Here is a 22,550-nt window from a genome sequence, read left to right as displayed (position 1 = left end):
ATATATATTGGTATAATATAAATATATATTTATATAATATCTATTGAAGACTGGAGAGACGTTTGGATTCATATATGGTTCAGCAACCATCTATATCTATATATATATATATATAATATAATATATACACACACTTAGTAAAGCGCGTCCATTATCTCAAACGTCATTGAGCCACGTCACCATCAAAACGTGAGCCATCGGATCAAGCCAGCAAGCAAGGAGACCCGTTGGATCTAGACTTTGCGAGTGTCTCGATTCTTCTCCCTCCCCGAGTTCTTCCGCCCCCGCGCTCCTCGTTCGCCGCCACCACCGATTCCTCTGAGCCATTCCGGCTCTGCGTCACCACTGCCCCCCTCTGCGGCCGCCGAGACCCACCTCGCCCCACTCCGTGACCTCCGCGACGCAGGAGCAGATCATCCCAAGGCAGGCAGGTAAGGTGAGCCTCCTCCTCCTTCTCTCCATCTCTTTCACCATCAGCTGTTGGATCCATCGTGTCTAGATTTTTTCACCCAAATCTAACTTTCCTCCCGGAGGTTTTTGCTCCCCCTTGACAACCTTTTGCTTTTGGATGAAATGAACGATCGTTGGTAGGCAAACAGTATGTGCTATTCGCTTGTGTTTTCTCAGTGGAATTTGCTGGCTGATAGTGATAGCAATAGTTTTCGGATCGCCGATTTGCGGGCTAACTCATGTTAGGTGGTGGTCCAGATCCATTGGAGCAACCGATTGCTACTGTAAACAATGGTAGAGAGAAACATCACAGGTTGCCGCCTGTTTTCCCATAGGGCATATCCAATACTGAGTTGTGAGGCCATATTTCAAGGCAGCAGGACATTGCATAACATATTTATATCCCAATACAAAAAGATGTTTTCAACAGAAATCTTGACTAAATCTAACATGAAGCGTACTGAAAATATTTTGTACAGTAATAAATAATGAGTATACAGTTATTTTTTCTCTTATTTGTAACCATGCGGAAGAGTCTGTTATTCCATTTTATGCAAAAAAATCTAGCAAGTTCAAAGGTGGTCTGATTGTCGGGTTGACCATTGCAAGTTTTTGCATTCCTCATGTATCAAGGTTGACCTCGTACTCACGAGGAAGAAAGAAATGCCCAGGTGCTTGCATGAATTCCTGATGCATACTAGGAACGTTCACTACCTGTTCCATCAATTGCCTAAGTGAGTTTGAATTTGCCAATGCCTCAAGTGAAATGGTTAATATGGTGGAACTGTTGTTAGTATATTTTATATGCTCATCAATTATGGGCAAAAAAAAAAGGACTTATGTATATAGAACTGATTAAAAGGGAACATAGCTGCACTGAGCTTTGTAATCATAGTTCTGTCAGACGGAACTATTTTGTGTGATCATAGTGCTTTATTGTCCTGGTTGATTCTGGAGCAAAGAATTTACTACTCAAGAAAATTTCCTATGCTCTGTTCTTTTTGTTGGGATGTCTTTCAAGATAAGTAGTAGTGTTTAGAGTAGTAGTGGATTCGGAATTGAAGAAATACCAAGTGATATTATCCCATATTCTTCTACCAGTATGATAATTGAAAATTTCAAATTTGAGCGAGTTGGGTTGATGCTTGCTGGTATGGAAAGTTCAGTGGATGTGTTCCAGATGGTAATTATCTCTTCATTTATGAAAATTTGATTTGCTTTATGTAATATTGGATCACACTTTGTTTTTCAGTGGTTATGGGTGCCTTCGTAAGTCCGTATGTGAATTGCGACAAGTACTCCTAATATAGTTATAGCAGGGTTTACTGATTTCGCAAATAAGTTTGAAGCTTTTTTTAAAAGAGTTTGAGATAGGCCAAAGACTCTTTCAACATCTGTTGAAAACTTTGGCTTACTCTCAGCCTCTGACCCCTTCTTAATAGCGAATGCAAAGTTATCTGCATATCTAACAACAACAAATACCATTAAAACTGGAAATAAGGGGCTTACCTGCTGTATTCCTTTAAAAATGCGCATGTGCACTCCTATATTGTAACTCCTGCTTATGAGGTCCATCTTACTCAACCTATCAACTTAAGTAATCTTTTAGTTTAACACACTCCTGCCTCGGAAATGGGTCATACGGCGCGCAAACAGTGTGCTATTTTATTAGTGTTGTCTTGCTCCAGTGTTCCTATAATGGATATTCTTTATCTTTGAATGTGCTATTTATATGTTTATTTATGTGTGTAGCATAAATAAGTACTTGAACCAATCATCGGTGCCTCCGCACTGCGTATATGAACCACGCAACAGAAAAAGCACAAATTTATAAAAACATCACTCATAATATGGGATCAAGTGATTATGACAAATAGACAATGCTTTGTGGCATTAGATGGATCATTCGAAGATATAACGAGTGAGCAAAATTCAGATGCTAAAATGGTTCCATTTAAAGGTAAAGTTATTGTTTAGAAGGTGATATTCGATAAATATTACCTGTTATAGGGAACGGTATAAAATCATAAATAATAAGTGCAATTATTATAAAATCACCCTTGCGAAAATATGTTTAGATTATAAAACTGAAAAAAAAAATGAGATTGAAGAGTAAGACAAATAATGTTATTAAATATCAGGAATTACAAAACTTTAATAAATGGAAGAGCTAACGCGTAGACTAGAGACCTCGGCTAATATCAACGAAACACGACAACTGCAGAGAGGCTATCCACGTAGGCAAGAAAGAGTGGACCGTCGGATGTCGATCGTCTGGTCAGGAGGCGTCGCTCGAGCCCACCCCGTGCAAGCCGCCGCCACCCTCCGCCTCCACCAGCGTCACCTCCACGTCTCCATAAGCTGCCCTATGTCCGCCGCAACTGCTACCCGCAGGCGGTCCATCCCAACCCACCTCCACCTCCCTATCGTCGTCAGCGCCTGCTCTGAAGCCCCGCTCCACAGCTTCCCTGCCTGCGTCTCCTTGTCAGTCGTGGAGACAGCGAACGCCGGCGGCGGACACTCGGTGAACGCCGGCGGCGAGCTCGAACACGAGGGAGAAGAAACACAACGCGAACGTTTGGACACGGGAGTTGTGCTTCAAAATCGCGCAGCATTTTCTGTTGTATGAGTTGCTATTTATTTGGAAACGGGAGAGATCATGCCGCTCATGGCGCGCACGACGCGAGGAGTGTGCGCGTCCATCCCCACGCACCGCGACGTCCGGCCATGGCGGCATGTCAACTAACTACCACTATTCTAGCGCGCGATCACCACAAACACGATGTCTGCGCGCATGCACGAAAATGGAAACATGCTGCCTATCCTATCTATAGCACATAGGAGTAACTAACAATTCTCCTCCTACTCCTAGTGTGCCTGCTGTACATGATGAACACCAAGCTTGGAACGCAGCTCGCAGAACCGTTCACGCCCCAGAGCCTTGGTGCAGATGTCCGCCAGCTGCTCCACCGTCCCAATGGACTGAAGCTGAACCCTGTTCTCCTCGACACACTCTCGAATGTAATGGAACTTCACGTCGATATGCTTACTTCGGTCGTGGAACACGGGATTCCGGCTGAGCGCGATGGCGGACTGGTTGTCGATCTTCAGCGAAATGGTGGCCGCCTCCTCGCCCTTGAGCTCGGCTAGAAGACGGGCAAGCCAGACACCTTGGCATGCAGCAGTGGCCGCGGCTATGTACTCTGCCTCGCAGGAGGACAAGGCCACGACGCGCTGCTTCTGTGACTGCCAGGTGATCACGTTGCCGCCGAGGAAGAAGACCACTCCAGTTGTGCTCTTGCGGGTGTCAATGTCGCCGGCCAAGTCGCTGTCGCTGTAGCCGACGAGCTGAGCTTCCTTCTTCCTCCTGTAACAGCATCCGAACTGCAGGGTATCGGCAACGTACCTGAGCACCCTCTTGACGGCGGACAGGTGCTCGGTGGTGGGATTCTCCATGAATCTGCTGATGTAGCCCACCGAGTATGCGAGATCGGGCCTTGAGTTCACCAAGTAGCGGAGGGAGCCGACGATGCTGCGGTACATGGTTGGGTCGATTGATGGAGCCGAACTCAGCTTGCTGAGCTTCAGGCGGGGCTCCATGGGAGTGTGACTGGGATTGCACCCAGCCAACCCCGCCGACTCCAGGATCTTGGCGGCGTATGCGCTCTGGCAGACGGTGATCCCGGCCTCACTCTGGGAAACCTCCAGCCCCAGGTAATAGTGGAGGAGGCCGAGGTCACTCATCTTGAACTTCGTCTTCATCTCCTCCTTGAACGTGGTGATGTCATCGCCGCTCCCGCCGGTGATCACCAGATCGTCCACGTAGACACCGACGACAAGCCGACGATCGCCCACACCGCGTAGATACACGGCGTGCTCGGAGGTGCTCCGCTGGAAGCCCAGCTCGATCAGGGAGGAATCGAGCTTGGCATACCAGGCGCGGGGCGCTTGACGCAGGCCGTATAGCGCCTTCACCAAGTGCAGGACCTTGTTCTCTTGGCCGCGCAGGACGAAACCAGGCGGCTGCTCGACGAAGACTTGCTCTTGGAGTACACCGTTCAGGAACGCCGACTTAACGTCCATGTGGTGCACTGCCCAGCCTTGTGAGGCGGCATGGGCGAGCAGCAACCTCACGGACTCAAGTCGGGCCACCGGCGCGAACACTTCCTCAAAATCGATGCCCTGCTGCTGCACATATCCTTTGGCGACGACACGAGCTTTGTGCTTGGTGATCACGCCCGTGGCGTCCTTCTTGGTCTTGTAGACCCATTTCAGGCCGATCGGCCTGACGCGTGGAGGAGCGTCGACGAGCTCCCAGGTTCCGCTTGCCTCGATGGACGTCATCTCATCCAGCATCGCGTGACGCCAGTGCTCATGCCGCATCGCCTCCTCGAACGTCGCCGGCTCGGCGTCGCTTGCCAGCATGAGGTGCTCCTCCAGGTTTCGCTCGACGAAACCGGGCAGAGTCGACTGGCCGATGATGTTGTCGACGCGCCGAAAACGCAGAGGCGCCTCGTCGTCATGGTCGAAGTCCAGCTGCTCGCTGAAGCCGGACCCGGGCGGCGTGGCGAACTCGACGTCGTGGGGCTGCTGTGCGCTGGACGAGCCAGGAGCTGGAGTTGAGGCCGGAGTGTGCGCTGGCGCGAACGGAGGTGAGGACGAGCCTGGGGACGCCGGAGTAGCCGAGCCTGACACAGTGCTTGCCGACGGAGTGCGGGCCACCGTCGCGCTGGTGGTGGTGATCACGGTGGGCACCTCCACCGCTGGCTCGTCGATGATGAAGTCGGCGTCGCCTCCGTCGTGATCAGCAGGCCATGCCCACTGAGCGCCTTCGTCGAAGACGACGTCCCGACTGATGTGAACTCGGCGAGTAGTAGGATCATACACACGGTATGCCTTGGACCCGGCCTCGTACCCGACGAAAATCATGCGCCTGCTGCGGTCGTCAAGCTTCTTTGGATTGGGCGAAGTTACCTTGACGTGGGCGATGCTGCCGAACGTGCGGAGGTGATGAACGCCCGGCGCACTCCCCGTCCAGAGCTCGTAGGGTGTCTTGCCCCCAATGCTCTTTGACGAAGACCGATTCAGGAGATAGACGGCCGTCGAGACCGCCTCGCCCCAGAAGACGCCTGGGAGTCCTTTGGCCTTCAGCATGCACCGCGCCGTGCCCACGACGGACTGGTTGCGACGCTCCACGATACCGTTCTGTTGCGGTGTATATGGTGCCGTGAGCTCGCGACGCAGTCCGAGCTGGGCGCAGTACTCGACGAAATCCGCCCCAATGAACTCGCCACCCCGATCGGTACGGAGTGCGAGCAGCTTCTTGCCGGTCTTCCTCTCCGCGGCTGCCTGGACCCGCTTGATGGCTGACGCTGCCTCGTCCTTGGACGGCAACAACACCACCCACATGTATCGGGAATAATCATCGACCAGGAGAAGGAAATACCGGTTGCCACTGGGCGTCGGCGGCGTGATCGGACCACAGAGGTCGCCATGGAGAAGCTGGAGGACCTCGGTGGAGTGCCCCAGCGCCTTCTGCGGGAACGGCGTGCGGCGCTGCTTGCCGGCGAGACACGCGTCGCAGACTTGCTCCACCTGGCTGAGCAGAGGCAGGCCACGGACGAGCTCTTCACGGGCCATCTTGCGGAGGGCGGTGAAGTTGACATGCCCGAATCGGGCATGCCAAACCCACGCGTCCTCAGCGCCCCGCGCCGCCAGGCACACCGGACGTGCGATGGTGACGTCGAGCACGTACAGGCGGCCTGGGCTGCGGGGAATCTTCGCAAGCAGCCGCATCTCCTCGTCGCGGACGCGCATCACGCCTCCCTTTACCAGGACTTCATAGCCGCCCTCGTCCAGCTGGCCGACGGAGATGATGTTCGCCGTCAGACGAGGGAGGTAGTAGACGTGCGGCAGTGAGCGGTGCTCCCCATTCTTGCAGGAGAGGAGCGCGGTGCCGCTTCCCTCGATGCGGGCGGTGGAGCCGTCCCCGAATCGCACGGATCCGGTGATGCCGGTGTCGAGGCTGGCGAAGGCAGACCGGGCGCCCGTCATGTGGTTGGAGGCGCCCGTGTCCAGAATCCATCGGCGCGGATCCCGGTCGACCGCGGAGTCGAAGGAGGCGAACACCTTCCCCTCGGTGAGGTGGATCTCGGCGGCTGGCGGCGGCGGAGATTCGGTGGAGAGCGCCGGCGGCGTGGAGGATTTGATTTCCTCCTGGTGGGCAGTGGCGAGGGCCAGCATAAGTGTGGCCTCTTCCTCCTGGGCCACATGGGCCTCTTGTGCCGACTCCTCCTTCTTCTTGAGACGGCAATCACGGGCCCAGTGGCCCTTTTTGCCACAGCGCGGACATGGATCGTCCGGCGGCGGGCGCGTAGAGCTGGAGCCGCCCTTGGAGTCGCTGTTGCCGCCGGAGCTACGCCCGCGGCCTCTGCTGCGGCCCTTGCCGCGACCACCGGAGCCAGAGCCACCACGCCCAGACTCCGAGGCCTTCTTCTTGTACCTTTCCACCCACTGCTCCTCGGTGAGAAGCAGTTTGCCGCTCGCGGTGTGTGCCGGAGCGGGCTCGACGTCGTCAGCGGCTTTGAGTCGGCCGGTCACCTCCTCGATGGAGAGCTGAGAGATGTCAAGCAATGTTTCGATGGAGATCACGAGCTGCTTATACCGTGGACGGACGACGCGCAGGTACTTGGCGACGACCTTCTCGTCGGGCTCCGGATCACCCAGCGTGGCCAGGCGCTGCACCATGCCGGTGAGACGTAGTGCGAAGTCTTCGATGGGCTCGCCTTCCCGGAGCGCGATCGACTCGTACTCGGCGCGGAGGTTCTGCGCCGTGGCCTTCCGCACCCGGTCGTCGCCGATGCGAAGGGTTTTGATGGCCTCCCACGCCTCCTTCGCCGATGCCTTCGTCGCGAGCACAGGCACCATCTCTTCGGGCACAGCGCTGCAGATGGCGTCGAGCGCGTTCCGGTCGTCGTCGAACTCGACGTCGTCGAACTCGACGGCTTCCCAGAGGCGCCTAGCCTGCATCTTGAGTTTCATCCGCAGCGACCACTCGTTGTAGTTGGTTTTGGTCAGCTGCGGCCAGTTGCCGGAGCCACCACCCTCGCGAATGATGCGCTCGATGACGACTTCCCGCGGACGGCGTGCGTCGCGAGTGCGCGAACGGCGCGACGGAGACTTGCTCGGCGCGCGCGGTGGCGACTTGTCGCCGGAGCCGTCACCCTTCTCCTTCACGGGCGGTGTGCGACCGCGGGCTGGAGACGCCATGGTGACGGCGGGCCCCTCGTACGGCTCTGATACCACTTGTCAGTCGTGGAGACGGCGAACGCCGGCGGCGGACACTCGGTGAACGCCGGCGGCGAGCTCGAACACGAGGGAGAAGAAACACAACGCGAACGTTTGGACACGGGAGTTGTGCTTCAAAATCGCGCAGCATTTTCTGTTGTATGAGTTGCTATTTATTTGGAAACGGGAGAGATCATGCCGCTCATGGCGCGCACGACGCGAGGAGTGTGCGCGTCCATCCCCACGCACCGCGACGTCCGGCCATGGCGGCATGTCAACTAACTACCACTATTCTAGCGCGCGATCACCACAAACACGATGTCTGCGCGCATGCACGAAAATGGAAACATGCTGCCTATCCTATCTATAGCACATAGGAGTAACTAACACTCCTGCCTCCCGTCCCCACTGCGCTGCCTCCTCCGCAGGCTGATCCGTGCGGCTTCGGAGTTGCCCCTTCGAGGATGCTTGACGCTCCAAGTCATAAGCCCAAATGCCCTCCGCGCGGTGCCGCAGGCCCCAACCGCCGCCAGCCCTGTCCGTGCCATCGCCTCTCATCCACAGGATGTCCAAATCTGTTGGTGGCAGCTTAGTGCAGTGGCCGGATTAAGCAAAGAAAATGGTCACCCTGCTGATCCTCGAAGCCCTTGCCCATGGCCAGCAACGGCAATTACGTGACGATAGTGACAGCATGCTCAACGACTGGGATGGCATCAGCGTGGAAGCTCATGGCGAGCTCGAGCTTGCATAGAGCATAAATGCACTACTTCAGTGAGAATTAAAACTAAGGACATACTTTTCTGTCGGCATTTCATAATCCATAATTTATGGCACTTGATGTTTCTCTTTCAATGATGTCGCAATTGATGAACTAAAACTAATTAACTTTTCTCTTCTCTGTCAAAGCTCAAGATGAATCATCATGTATGTACTGTAACTGCAAGTAGTAACCTGTCATGTCTGAACTTTTCATTTTTCAGGTTGAAAACAGTGCAAAGGCAATGAGTGTGAACTGAGAGATAAGACTATATGTCTGAAATGGAATTCTCTGCTCTATCTCTCGACATCAACAGGCCAAAGCCTCAACATGTTCTGCCTCCAAGCCTTTCCCTGACTGGTGGAGCAGCTGATCCAACACCACAGCTACAGGGAAAAACTATAGATTGAGGTAATGTGATATGAAATTTCTAATTCATTGTGAAGCTACAGATTATAGCAGACCGCTGGATTAATGTAGCTTTGAGCATAACCTTGGTTTTGGTAGTACTGTTACTTCTTGGCCAATACAATTTCTTCAGAATGAATTTGCTCATTTGTAACTCATTTGTTATGGCATAATATTCTTTCAGAATTCACTTACAACTTACAAACCTGAAAAATATGTGCAGTATCTTCCATACAAAATTGATTTCTGTTTTGTTAATAATGGCATAGACATGGATTTTACTAATGTCTCTTTTATCAAGAGTATTTTTTTACGATCTAATTGTTCAGTCAATTATTTCCCTGTAAAAGGGACACTTATGCACTCTTCATAGCTAAGTAGGTCATCTAATTTTCAAGAGAGGCTACCAAGAACATAAAAGATTAAACTCACTTGGCATTTTCTGCTTTTGGCTGTCGTGGAGGCCTCCTCCTGCATACAAGGAGCTTTCGGCAAGGTGTTCGATTACCACTAATCTTGGTTCCAAGCAGACCTAGGTATCATACGCGTTTCCCTCTTACTTTGATCCGGTTAGATACTTGAGTGTTTTGCCAAACCGATGATTAAATGTGGCAACTGATTGTAAGCATGTAGGCCCCTAATTCGAGTTTTGATGATTAACGACAACGGAATCATCATGACTAACTTATACATTGGGTAGATATTTTTGTTGTTTTAAATTACGTTTTAGCAACTTTTCGAATGAATTGATTCTGAATGTATAAGAATGTATAAAAACATAACTGACAACATATTTCATATAGGTAAACATGAGCATTTCAAAAGCATATATGAAAACACATAAGCTACTCATGAATACAAATGAATCAAGACTGTCAGTGAAGCAATATAACTCATGAACATATATTGAAACAAAGTCATGGCTCTCAGAGCGAGTTGCCGACTTAACGGCCATCAACACATACTAAGATGTTACCGATTAGTGTATCAAATCTCCTCTAAAGCTAGGCCAAGCTACACAAGTCTATGATCAAGAGAACTCTTCTGGAAAGCACAGTACCCGTCGGCAAACAGAGAATGACAGCCGAACACAGAACACACCAGGGCGCCCAAACCATCAAGATCAGACAATATCAAATACAGCCGACTACAACTGATCAGAGCAGAATGCCACAAAGTGACACCAGATCAAGGGTAACATACAAAGGGCGCCCAAGCCAACCGAACCAGACAGCACCAAAGCTTTCCAGAGTTCTCTTTTCAACACAGAACCACTGAGCAGAGGGTGGCAAAGCCACACCACAGTGGACACAGAGACTAATAACAGGATTTCAGCTAGATCAATAACCGGCAACTACAGCCCAGCAAAAGAGCTCAAATGATACACTAATCGCACTTAGCTCGCATTCATCACAGAGCAGAATATTGCCAATTCTAGCATGCATATACAGAGTATATAAATATGAATCAAAATTGCACGCTAGAATGTAAATATAGGATTGGAACGGGCTTACTGTCCGGGAGGATGAAGATGGCAAGGCACGCAAATGCGCTGACCCAGAAAACTGAGATTCCCCCTCTATGCCGAGGTCAACTGGGAATTGCTTTCGGAGATACAATGCCACAAAGCCGGCTGTGAGGCACACCACAACCAACTCGCAAGAAGCAGAGAAACCACAACAGCCGAAGTCCAATCACCGGGCCAAGGTGGATCCGCCGAACACTGCAAGCAATGGCGTGCTCGAAGGCACAGCCCAGAAAATACCAATCACCACACCACAGATCTCCTCGCACACACGCGCAGCCAGTCACCGAATCAGCCGAGCACCAAACAAGCAGAAGGTGCGGCTCCAAAAATCCCGCACGAGGCCGGCGACTCAGAGCCGACGGGAACTCACCCAGCGGAGAGCTCAACCGGGTCGGTCTACGCCCCACCGGAGAAAGCCGGAACAGCCTCGCGCAAGAAGAAACGGAGAGAGAGCTGAAGATCAGAGCAAGAGGGAAAAACTCGCAGAAGGAAAAGCTTCGGGGATGAAGAACAGGTGAGAGCCCCTGCCTTTTAGAGAGAGGAAGAAGCACGGCCGCCACCCCATCACGCCTCAACGGCGCGCCGAAATCGCTGGGCGACCAACGGAGAAGCCGAGAAGGGCGGAGCCCCCTCCCAGCACGCCTCTGTGGCGGCTGCTCTCCAGCACACGCGCAGCCAGGCACCCTATTAGGGCAGGCAGCTGGCCGGGTGGGCTGCTCGGCTTTTGGGCCTTGAAGCGGCCCATTCGGTCAGGCCAATTCCTCCTTTTTTTTTCTTTTTTTTTTCTTTTTCAAGGAATTTTACTCAATTCAAATTTGACTTCAACTTTAAATTCGAATTTTAAAGGAAAAATCTCTTCAAATTCCAACAATCTCCACCTTTTACCTTTCAAAATTCGACTTAAATCAAATGGACATCGAGACTGATTTAATATACTAATTTTTCAGCGAAGGTGCGATTAAGCTTGAACCTTGCCTAGCCAAAGAAACTACGACCCCGCACAGACAGCTTGGAGGATTAGACCTTGATCCAGTGTCTTGGTGTGAGGGCTTTCATTTCGAAGACATATAGTACTGGGCAGTAGATCTGCTCCTCAAACGGGGCAGGGCTTTACGGTCATGCCCTTGTACCTTTTTCATGAACTCACTAGAGAGTACCCCTTTTTCTCTCGAATCACGACCTCATGATTAGTTCACATAGGTGAGCTCTTCTAGAGATCCTGTAGGACAATTTCCCGCCATATGGCGTAGAGCTCATTAAGAGCGTATGCTCAGCCTGCCGTACAGATGAAGCACTGCAGCTAATGGGACCCAGGAAGAGATGCTTCTGGTGTCAACAAGCTTCGTTTTCCTACAACCTGAATCACGGGATCTCCGATCACTCAGGATAGGCCTCCGGTAATCCAGGAATCGAGTTACAAGAAAGAAACAATATTTGAAAGAGAGCATGCGTTTTAGCAGATCTCTTTCCTTGCACAAGACAATATTTGAAATAGAGAAATTTGAGCTTATTGCTGAAGCAGAAGTTGACCAGCTAGCTGCTCTTTCAACATCCCGGCGTCCTAGCCAAAAAGAAAGGAAGTCAAACAAAAATAAAATGCAGGCTCGGGCTCGGCTCTGACTCAGAGCAGATAGATACGAGAGATGCCAGCCAAAAAAAAGGTGGTCCCGGCGGGGCTCGAACCCGCGACCTTCGGCTCATAAGACCAACGCTCTAACCAACTGAGCTACGGGACCTGAGCGCCCCCATTTCTTTTGTACAACCAATTATCGTTAGCTGTATCATTTTTGGACTTGACCATTCTTGTGTGTTTTGTTTTGCTTGGCAATATCCTGTACTCGGAGAACATTAATTCTTATCGCTCTTATTATTTCCCTTGTAGTTTATATATGTTTGTTTATGGGGGACCTTTTATTTTATACCTCCCTAGCTGAAACCATGAATATATGTGCATTTGTTTTAATTTCCTCCATCCAAATAATTTGAACTGAGATCCATCAATGGAGTTTAATTTTTCTCTCAATGAAAATAAAAATGATCGGCAGCGCACCAACCAATGTCGTCGACGATGGTACATAGGTCGTCTCCTCCGTGATGGATGGGCATGTAATGGATGCATGTTCCTTCCGGTGGCATGCATGCTACGTCGCCCCGGCGTCAGGCTCCATTCCATAACAAGTGTCCCATGCACCTGACCTCCCCCCGTATGCTAGAAGCCAAGGCGTCGATGCACGCTGGCAATCACGCCAGGCAAGAGTACCCTAACTTAAGAAGTTCTCTTAGCTAGCGAATCAAAAATAGATAGTAAGCATCTTTATTATGGTCATTTCATTCTGTCCCCACTTAGAAAAGGTCAAGCGGGCTAGGACTTTACTTGATTTTTTTCTGGCTCGTTGGTCCTATCTTCTTTCAAAAAAAAAAGTGAGGGGGCCCACCACACCACTTCCCTCGACTCCTTACCACAGAAGTCACTAAAGATGGACAGGTTAAACAGATCAAGGGAAATTAGAGCGAGAATTTCTTCCTTTTGCTCTTCTAACAATAATGGTGACCGGCCATTTGCCAAGGCCCCGGAATCCACTAGACATCCGAAGCAGAAGCGAGAATGTCGACTTGAGTAACGAAAATATTGGATAAGGTAGGTATCCAATAAATATTTATCTATCCTAATTTTATGATATATTCTGACTGAAAAATTGCAGTTGGCTCTCCAACAGCACAAAGAACGCGTAACGCCCTTGTCGGTGTATCAGGAACCGGGGGTCCCTGAGTCCCGAGGCCCGGCCAGCCATCCGCCACATGGCGCCATTCCACGAGGTCCTTCCTAAAGGATGAGAAAAGCTCAAGTCCCGGTAGAAGGTGCTCGGGACCACAGTCAGTGGTCCCCGGGCACCCCAGTTGCCCGATGATCCACGGAGTCTAAGTACCGGGAAGAAAGTGCTCGGGCCGGTGCCCAGTCACCCCCGAGCACCCTAGTCCCCCGACGATCAGAAGAGCTAAGTTCCGGGAGAGAATACTTGGGGCTGCGTATGGCAGCTCCCGAGCGCTCGATTCCCCGAATATCCATACAAGAGTGCTCGGGAGATAGTGCTTGGGGCTGCACGTGGCGGCCCCCGAGCACTCGGTTCCCCGAAGGTTCGTGCACGAGTACTCGGGAGAGAGTGCTCGGGGAGGTGAACAGTACCCCCGAGCACCCGGTACCCCGAGGACAAGGATAGGCATTCTCGGGAGAGAGTGCTCAGGGAGGTGAACAGTACCCCCGAGCACTCGGTGCCCCAACGACCCAGAAAGGCCCCCGAGGGGCCCGCCGATGAGGTGTCCACCAGTCAGAGGTCCAAGGCCGCATTTAATGAGCGTGCGTGGTCTGACATCTCCAACTGCTCCCGCCGTGGCGCCAGTTCCTGCCATGTTTTGGCAGAGAGGCGTGGGGCTATTAATTGCACGAGTCCCGTCCCGTATCATCCGGCTTGTCTTGGGATAACATCGCGAGGATCAAGGCGTTCTGTCTGCCGCCCTGCCGTGGCAGAGGAACAAGACAGGGCGGGCACGCCGGGTTGCTCTGCGGCTGCCCGGTGGGCCCTCTCCACGACGCCCGTTGCTAGGGCGTTTATGGTGATAGGTGACCAGGCGTGCGACGCATTTTCCACCCCCGGTCACTTCACCCAGAAAAAATGATGACGCTTTTCCCAGTCATGACGTCTTGAAACTTGTGCCCCCTCCTTCCCGTTCGGGGCATGTCTCAGCCGGCGGATACTTAAAAGAGCCGGCAACACAGAAGAGAAAAACGAACACAAAAACCAACACAGGTAATAGGCAACGGACTCACACACATACGAACTCGAGCTCTCTCGGAGAAGACCAAGCACAGCCCCAGCCGAAGAACAAGGAGCCTTAAGCTCTTAGTTAGGCCAATATTCTTGTAACCAGCAACATCCTTGAGGGACTTCCTCAGGACAGTTATCGTATCCATACAGGAGTAGTGTATTACGCCCTCGTACGGTCCGAACCTGTCTAAATTCCGGTGCATTTACTTCTTTCTGCACTAGGTCATCACCCCACCACCGGCCGTTGCATTCATTCCATTTATTTCTCCGACGAACTTATTCAGGATCATTCCCCGACCGAATCTCTAAAAAGGGGTCTCTCGGGATCCCTGCGACAGGAGTTAATCCTCCGACAGACACTGATAGTCACTATCAGTGCTGGGTATGAATCTGGCACTGAAAATCACTATCAATACTGGTTGGTGACTCCAAACGGCACTGATAGTCGATCTTGATTCATCGTTTTTCGGGTCAAAAAAGTTTTAAAAAAAATTCGCGACTAGAGGCACCCGACCACGCCCAATATTTGCAAAGTCATATGATATTCACTCGCATACGGCAACAAAGGCTCAAACTCAAGACCTCATAGCCTGTGCGTACGCATGACCCCTATAACCATCTCAATTATCGTCTGTTCGTGAGTACAGAAGCAAAATAAATCATTTTGATATCTTCTTACCGAATATTTGAATAGCTATTTGGATATCTAAATGATCTAAAATAAAAAAGTGATCAACTACAAAGTTGTAGATCTCGTCAAGAGCTACAATATTTATATAAAGTTTTTCCCCATCCAACTTCGTGTGAAAAAATTATGAATTTTTTAAGATGAATTATGATAGTAATAATTATCAGTACCGGTTCTGGCCAAGAACCGACACTGATAGTGATACCGGTTCTTATCTTCTCAATTATTTTTCGGGTACGGAAGTTTAAGAACTAACACCGATATATTTTCAGTATCAATTAATATCAAATCAGTACTGATAGGACATGCATGAATTCCTTCTTGGTTCAAGCCAGCCGTTACTAAACTGCAAGTGCGAGGGAATTACAATGTCAAGTGAAAACAAAGGAAATAATGTCTTCTCTGCTATGGGCATGGGCTCGCTTCCTTACAAAGATCAGTAATCTTCTCTACTAGCATCCTCCCCTCTTCTGTTGCAGTATTTATTTTAGATGAAACCGGTAGAACAACTGTCTGTTGTATTAACTAGAAGAAAACCTGACGGACAACGGACAATTTATTTTTAAGAGAGGCCCGAATGAAAAACAACAAGGGCCGAGCTCCCAGCAAATCCAAAGAGAAGCTTCGTCTTTTATGGCTTGGACGAGTTGGGCCGTGGCCTGCTCTCGATGGTAATAAAAACGCGTCAATTTCGTTCCTTTCAAATCTCCTAGAAACTAACATGATGAGCGATCAGACTCTTTTATTAGCCATGGCTGTCCACCACTCATGGACCGAGTCCTAATACGGCCGATGGGCCGGGTCGATGCCTGCTTGAGCGCCAAACCGCCATTTCGTCCTAAATACGCCAGGTGTATCTATAGTTCATGAGAAGATGATGGCAAGTCTTAAGGAACCGTCGACAGAGTCCACAGATGGTGCTAAAGGGTCATCCCCTCTTTGAAACCTATATACGGTCCATAGCCTATTCTGATTGACTTAAAATGTAAAAAAAAAATGCATTTGGATGGCGCATAGTTGGTGTTCATGGAGCCCTAAAGTTGCATCTTGTAGGCTGAAAGACGTGGAGTACACCTTCTGCACATTCATTCTCCAGACGATGTCATCGGGAGTCTTCGGCCGCAAGGACACATTGTGTGTAGCCTACATAGGAGAACAACCTGCCTCTAATTTCAATATATAGTACACATTCTGTTGCAGTATTGCACACCCGCCCCTAATTTGAAAATGGAAAATCGCCCCTTGAATAAATATACTTTGTTGAAATGATTCTAACTTGGTGCATGACATATGAAAATATTCCTACAAATGATATAAGGAAAATAAAATACATTTATCAAAATAAAATAACTAAGTCAAAAGAATTCCCAATAATAAACATACTACGTGAAAAATAGATAAACGAGACACGAAATTAGTAATAGATCGTAATATGACCCATCACATATGATAATAATGACCGATTAAATTATGACCTATCACTTATTACCAGTTATAAGTGACAGGCTATCCTAAGCCAGTCATAATTAACAGGTCAAGTTGTGATTCATCGCTAATAATTAACTCATCAGTGACACGTCAGTCATATGTAATGGGTCACAATTATGTCCCGTCATTTATGACATTCGAAGGTTAAAAGGATAAAATATCTGCTTCCTATCACAACAACGTGATAGCTGAGGTGATAATAGGTTATGCACGCGAGAGGAGGTTGCGTGTTCAATTCCCACATAACACAAAGACTGAAAGTTATTTGAAAAATAGCATAGTTTGTGAAGCATATGTGATAGGTCCTGTATTGGGTGGCTCAGATGAACAATTTGACATAGTCATTAATGACGGGTCACAACTTGATCCGTCACTATTATTATCAGTGACGAGTCATGTTACGACCCGTCACTAATGAGTAGTCATTAGTGACAGATCTATATCTGGTCCTGATCAGAATGGATATTATTAACGCATTCTTATTAGATCCGTTACTAATATATTAGTGACACGTGTTAAACAATCATCGTTAATATGGTCCTCCTTTACTGATTTTTTAAGTAGTGGTACCACCTGCATTAAGCTCCGCAATCTGCTGCTGCACAACTGGCTTCAGCGACTCTAGCTCATCGACAACATCCAATAGTTTCTACAACAAAACCACAGGCACGTTGAGGCGCAACTGAGAAAAATATGCATGTCTCGAAACTTCGGGAAGATTCCGCAAGCAGTGGATTTAACGCATGAGTTTCTTTTTCCCTTTTAATCATGACAAATGTGAAGAGTACATTTTAACAGTTAAGTCCGCACTCTAGTCTCTTGCGCAATTTTCAAATGTGTAGGAGTTCCGATGAAACCACATCGATCCGGAACCATAAAGGACAGGTGAAATTGAAGGTAGCCTTCTTATCAGCTAGAGAATAAATTAGTAATGTGATGCGATAGATGCGCGCTAATATAACTCGTGTGAGAAAGAGATTTAATTAGGTTTTGAGGCGCGCGGTTGGTTAGGGTATAACGGACCAGACCTGAGAGGCTGTCGATCAGCTATGCGCAAGTAGTTGGGGAGCCTGATGCGGTGGTCGACGGCGATGGGTGGCGTCGAGGACTCCCCTGGCTTGCTGAGGCAAATGCAACGACGTCGAGGAGGAGGAGGGATCCATTGGCTGCAGCAGGGGAAATCTATAGGCCGCAACAGATATTATCTTCTGTACCAAATTAAGTACCTAGTGCGATACCCGCACGTTTAATTAGCTTGAAAAAATGCTCATTTCTAACCAAAATGTCAAGTGGTTTAGTTAATCGTCACAACAAGATCTCCAAGATTTCTTGAGTGTCTTTTTGCAAACGACGGTGATTATCCTTCTTTAGAAATTTCCTCAAATTACTGAGGGTTTTTTTAGTTTATTTGGACAATTCCCGAGTATTATTTAGTAAATGATCGACTTTGATATTTTGTTGGGAATTATTGGCAGGTGATTTTTTATTGCTAAATCGTTTTCACTCACGGAAAATATCCAAATTAGACTAGAAAACACTCGGTAACTTGAGAAAAAAAATCTATACAAAGGCAATAACCGCCGTCCATTCGAAAAAAAACACTATATAAATATTGAAGATCTAGTAGTGCGTTAATTCTGAAGAAGTATTTATGTCAGTGTTTATTTGCACCAGGAAAGGGTATATCGATTTGAGTGTGCAACTATATGTTAATTAATTGGTATTGAGAGACACAACAGTACCAACGTCGTCACATTTTGATTGAACATCACACAATCACAGTAGTGCATGCAAACAAAGTTAGCCGCTGCAGACAAAAGTGAGATGTTTCTAATACATACTAGCATTTTGACGCTACAGATTGATCAGTAAAATTATATTTCTCCTAGTTTAATTTCCTATCAATGAAATATACGTGTAGCTAGAAGAAACAGCCGCTGGCTAGTGATAGTGTAAAAGTCACCACCATTGCCCAAGGTCAATCCCAAGCAGGCAAAAGCAAACATACCCATGGTGACAAGCCTTCTCTTTTTCCCAAACCTAGCTAGCTCCTTTAGTTTAATTTATTTACCCAAAAATTATGCTATCACTTCTCTCGTGCATCCTAGCTAGCTAGCGGGGCAGGCAAGTTAAAGGGAACCAGTGCAAAGAGAGAAAGAAAAAGGAGTGAAAAATTTTTATGCGTGGAGGATTAGCTTTGGAAAGGAATCTTGTGTGTCCCTTTAGAAAGCCTGTCATGTGGAGAGGCAGTGCACGAGGAGAATATCCTAGGGCCGGGAAGAGTTCATACGCTAGAGTCCAAGGGATTAGCAGTAAACAAAGCCCAAAGGCAAAAAGGTTAATGATCACCTCATGGGGACTAACAATAGTAGCATTTAAGAATTAATCTGGTTTAGGGCCGGGCTTGGACTAAAGTCAGCTCGCAAGCAGACGCCTGCCCACACTTCCAAATATTCACCTGCATGCCACCTGCCGCTGCTGCTGCTTGTGATTTGATCGATCTTGCAGCTGGTCGATCGATGCGATCTCGGTCTTGCTTTGGATTTCGCAAGCTCAGAAAAGTTCAATTATATTGCCACTGGCACGACATGTCCATGTCACTTCCCATGCATGCATTGATCTTAGAATTACTCAAAGTTATCTTTCAGATTAAAGGACACACATGTTTCAATTCTTCATTACAATATATACACACACAAAACATTTTCCATATCGATTGTGCAATAAACTACTGAGACTTATTGCTTCCAAGAAATCTGTACACATATATTGCTCATCAGGTCGCAAAGCTGATTGAATGTGAGGCCGCGCGCGTCACCCTTTTTTCCTGGCACAAGCCAGTACTACATGGAGTCAGAGAAACAATTTTGGACTGCAAAAACTGCACCTAGCTTCAGTAAGATCGATCAGGAGGAGCTAATAATAGGTTCCGTCGAGGACAAGAAAGAGACGACAGTACATGTACTGACCTCTGACAGATTCGCGGTTAATTGCCACAAATGTAGCTAATAACCTCTGCGTGCACATATCATATGGCCAAGTATTAGTACGTCTAGCTAGTTCAGTTCCTCGCAGTATAGTCGCAGCAGCAGCAGGTAGGGTAGCTACCTAACTGCCCGGCCGGCCTTTCTTCGTCAGAGATTTCTATTCAATTAAACAGTGGTTGGCGATCATCTACAGTAATTAACTCCCTGACACGCGGGCGTACTGCTTCTTCCACGGAAAGGAATCTAAGCGAGACACCTTGCGCGTGCATGTGATCAACTAGCTGATCGACTGGGCGTTCATGCACATGTTCATCAGGCATGATGCCGCATGCATGCCAAGGCGTTATTATATATTTCAAAACCTGAAGCATATATATGCGGTCACTCAATAAGCATATATACGTATGAATGATCGACCTTTGTGCATGCATGCATGTAATCTGGCTACGTAGCATCAATTTGTATTATGAACAACGACGCTCCCGACCGTGACAGTATATATGATGTGTTATACAGCCGCCGTACATATATACCAAGGCAGGCACTACACCAAGGTCCAAGGCATGCAGCAAGTCCGGAACATGAATTTCTTTTTATTCCGAGATATTTTCTCCTTGTAAAAATATATCCTTCGATTCAGTTTAACCGGCCGGGCGGCCAATGCAAATGCATGCAAGCACAAGCGGATTGGAATTGGAGGGACAAGTATTCCATTTCCTGTCGTTTCCGTCGTCGCCAGCCTCCCAGCTCACACGCATTAACATGGATGCATGATGGATGATCCATCACACACCGGCCCGATTAATTAGTACTGTAGTAATTTGCATTGCCGAGCTACACAATTACTGTACTGCATCACATCGATAATATTCAAAATAATTTTACTTACTTGGGGACTAGATAGCTGCCTAGCTAGCTACAGTATATAAGTAGGAGCTAGTACTCGATCCCCTAGCTGAGCAAAGCTAATCCATGCATGCATGCATGCCTCCGATCGATCGATCGATCCCTCGTGCTGCGCGTGGATGGTGATCACATCGATGCCATTGCCACTCTGGTGTACGTGCTTCCTATATACAGTAGTACTGTGTTAGCTACTACAGTAATCGCTAGGCTAGGCATATATGCGGCCGGCCGGAGAGGGGGAAGAAGGCATCCAAGGCAAGCACGGCAGGGCTGTACGCTACTACTTCGTAGGTTTTGACTTCCTCCGCCACCCCGTGTATCAATTATATATGCATACTTTGAAGTGATTAATTTATTTTTAAATAAAAAATACTAGCACAGAAAACAACATCCCAGTCGGTTCCTAAGGGTCATTGCAATTGGTTTTCTAACCGTCTGAAACATAATACTAGGATAATAGTTATCCCAGTCTGTTCAAAAGAAAAATCGATCGACTGCCAGTCAATTCTTGTCATGAACCGATAAATTGGACCACATATATACCACGTACATATATAGTTATACATTCATTTCATCACATACATATATAGCCATGCATTTAGAATTCATACACAATACACATTCAGATTCACATTCAAAGATAATATTCAAAGTTCCATTCACAGCTCATATAATACACATTAACATACAGAAGGCTGAAACAGCAGTTTGCTTGGAAAGGCATGAAAACAGCAGTACATGACTTTGTTGTTAAGTCATGTCTTGCTTGCCAGCAGGCCAAATCTGGCAGATCCAAACTTCCTGGGTTGCTTTAGCCGCTACCAGTTCCTTATGTTGCCTGAGAAATTATCTCTATGGACTTCGTAGAAGGGTTGCCAAGATCAGGGCTCATGCCAACTGCATTTTAGTGGTGGTCAACAAATTCATCGAGTATGCACATTTCTACCTCTTTGGCACCCTTATACTACATCATCGATGGCCAAGTTATTCCTGCACAATGTATATAAATTACACGGTATGCCCATCTCCATAATATATGACCGTGATTGTGTCTTTACAAGTCAATTCTGAAATGAAATTGTTCAAGTTGGTTGGTGTTCAATTGCATATGAGCTTGGTATATCACACTCAGTCCGATGGATAGACTAAGAGGGTGAATCAATGTATGATGAGATGCTTGGTTCATGCCTGTCCTTCTAAATGGGGTCAGTGGCTGAGTCTTTTTGAATATTGGTACAATCAGTACAATCTTGCATTCTGCTCTGGGTCGATCACCATTCGAAGCATTGTATGATTACACCCCTCGCCATTTTGGAATTTAATCAGCGGATTCCTGTTCAATATCTGATCTTTCTGCTTGTTTGAAGAATAGAGAAGTAATGAATCGATTGATTCAACATCTGATCAGGGCGAAGCACAGCATGAAATGTCAGGCGGATAAACATCCTTCCGAATGAACATTCCAAGTTGGTGATTGGGTTTTCTCCAAGTTACAACCATATATGTCTAGTCTTCGTTGGCACCACGGCCTAATAAAAAACTGGCATTCAAATTCTTTGGGCCTTCTCAAATCTTATCCAGGATTGGAGAAGTGGCCTACAAGCTGCAGCTACCATCTTTTTACATTTATTCACCCCATCTTCCATGTGTCCCAACTCAAGAAGAAGGCGATATGATTGGTGCGAGTCAGCAGGTTGTGCAGACCTTACCTTCTGATCTTGTCTCCTTACAGGTGCCAGTCACACGGCCGTGGCCCAAGTTCTCAGCAAGTGGTCTACATTACCTGAGATGAAGGTGACCTGGGAGGATCTTAAAGCGTTGAAGCAAAGATTTCCTTTCGCTCCTGCGGCCATGGATGTCCAAGCGATGGCGGAAGCGGGGGATCGGCAAACAAGAGCAGCTGGGCGCTGCTGAAGTGTAAGCGGGCCAAGAAGGCGAGCACCATAGAGTAGACGTACAGGCAACCTTGCAGCCACGGTTAATTGCACGAGCCTTATGATCCCCTATGACCACGGATTAAAATTTCGCCAAAATTTCAGAGATTTTGGAAGGGAATGAAATATTTAATTCCGGATTTTTCTTTCACTCTACATTTGGGACCTACAGAATAGAGGACAAAAATAATAACCGAAATTTTAGTCTTTTCACTGGTGAACGAAAAAATTGTAAAACGAAATTGAAATCTTTGATCTTAACATTATATAAACAAGTTGTATATATTTTTGAA

At 48.0% G+C, this 22,550-nt stretch overlaps 1 long non-coding RNA gene and 1 other non-coding gene across 3 annotated transcripts; one reads left to right on the top strand and one right to left on the bottom strand.

The window, feature by feature from the left end:
- The first annotated feature begins 220 nt into the window (after positions 1 to 220).
- On the top strand, positions 221 to 9,603 carry LOC133891880 (uncharacterized). Of its 2 annotated transcripts, XR_009904313.1 has the most exons (3): positions 230 to 436; positions 8,718 to 8,905; positions 9,366 to 9,603. It is a non-coding gene; the product is annotated as an uncharacterized LOC133891880 (long non-coding RNA). The 2 variants fall into 2 exon arrangements; XR_009904312.1 differs by lacking the exon at positions 9,366 to 9,603 and having other exon boundaries at positions 221 to 436; positions 8,718 to 9,092.
- A 2,489-nt stretch (positions 9,604 to 12,092) lies between these two features.
- Positions 12,093 to 12,166, bottom strand: TRNAI-UAU (transfer RNA isoleucine (anticodon UAU)). The gene has a single exon. It is a non-coding gene; the product is annotated as a tRNA-Ile (tRNA).
- Between the last annotated feature and the right edge of the window lie 10,384 nt (positions 12,167 to 22,550).

The sequence above is a fragment of the Phragmites australis genome, chromosome 2 (assembly GCF_958298935.1).
Source record: "Phragmites australis chromosome 2, lpPhrAust1.1, whole genome shotgun sequence".
Classification (NCBI taxonomy): domain Eukaryota; kingdom Viridiplantae; phylum Streptophyta; class Magnoliopsida; order Poales; family Poaceae; genus Phragmites; species Phragmites australis.
This window is presented reverse-complemented; position numbering and strand designations above follow the sequence as displayed.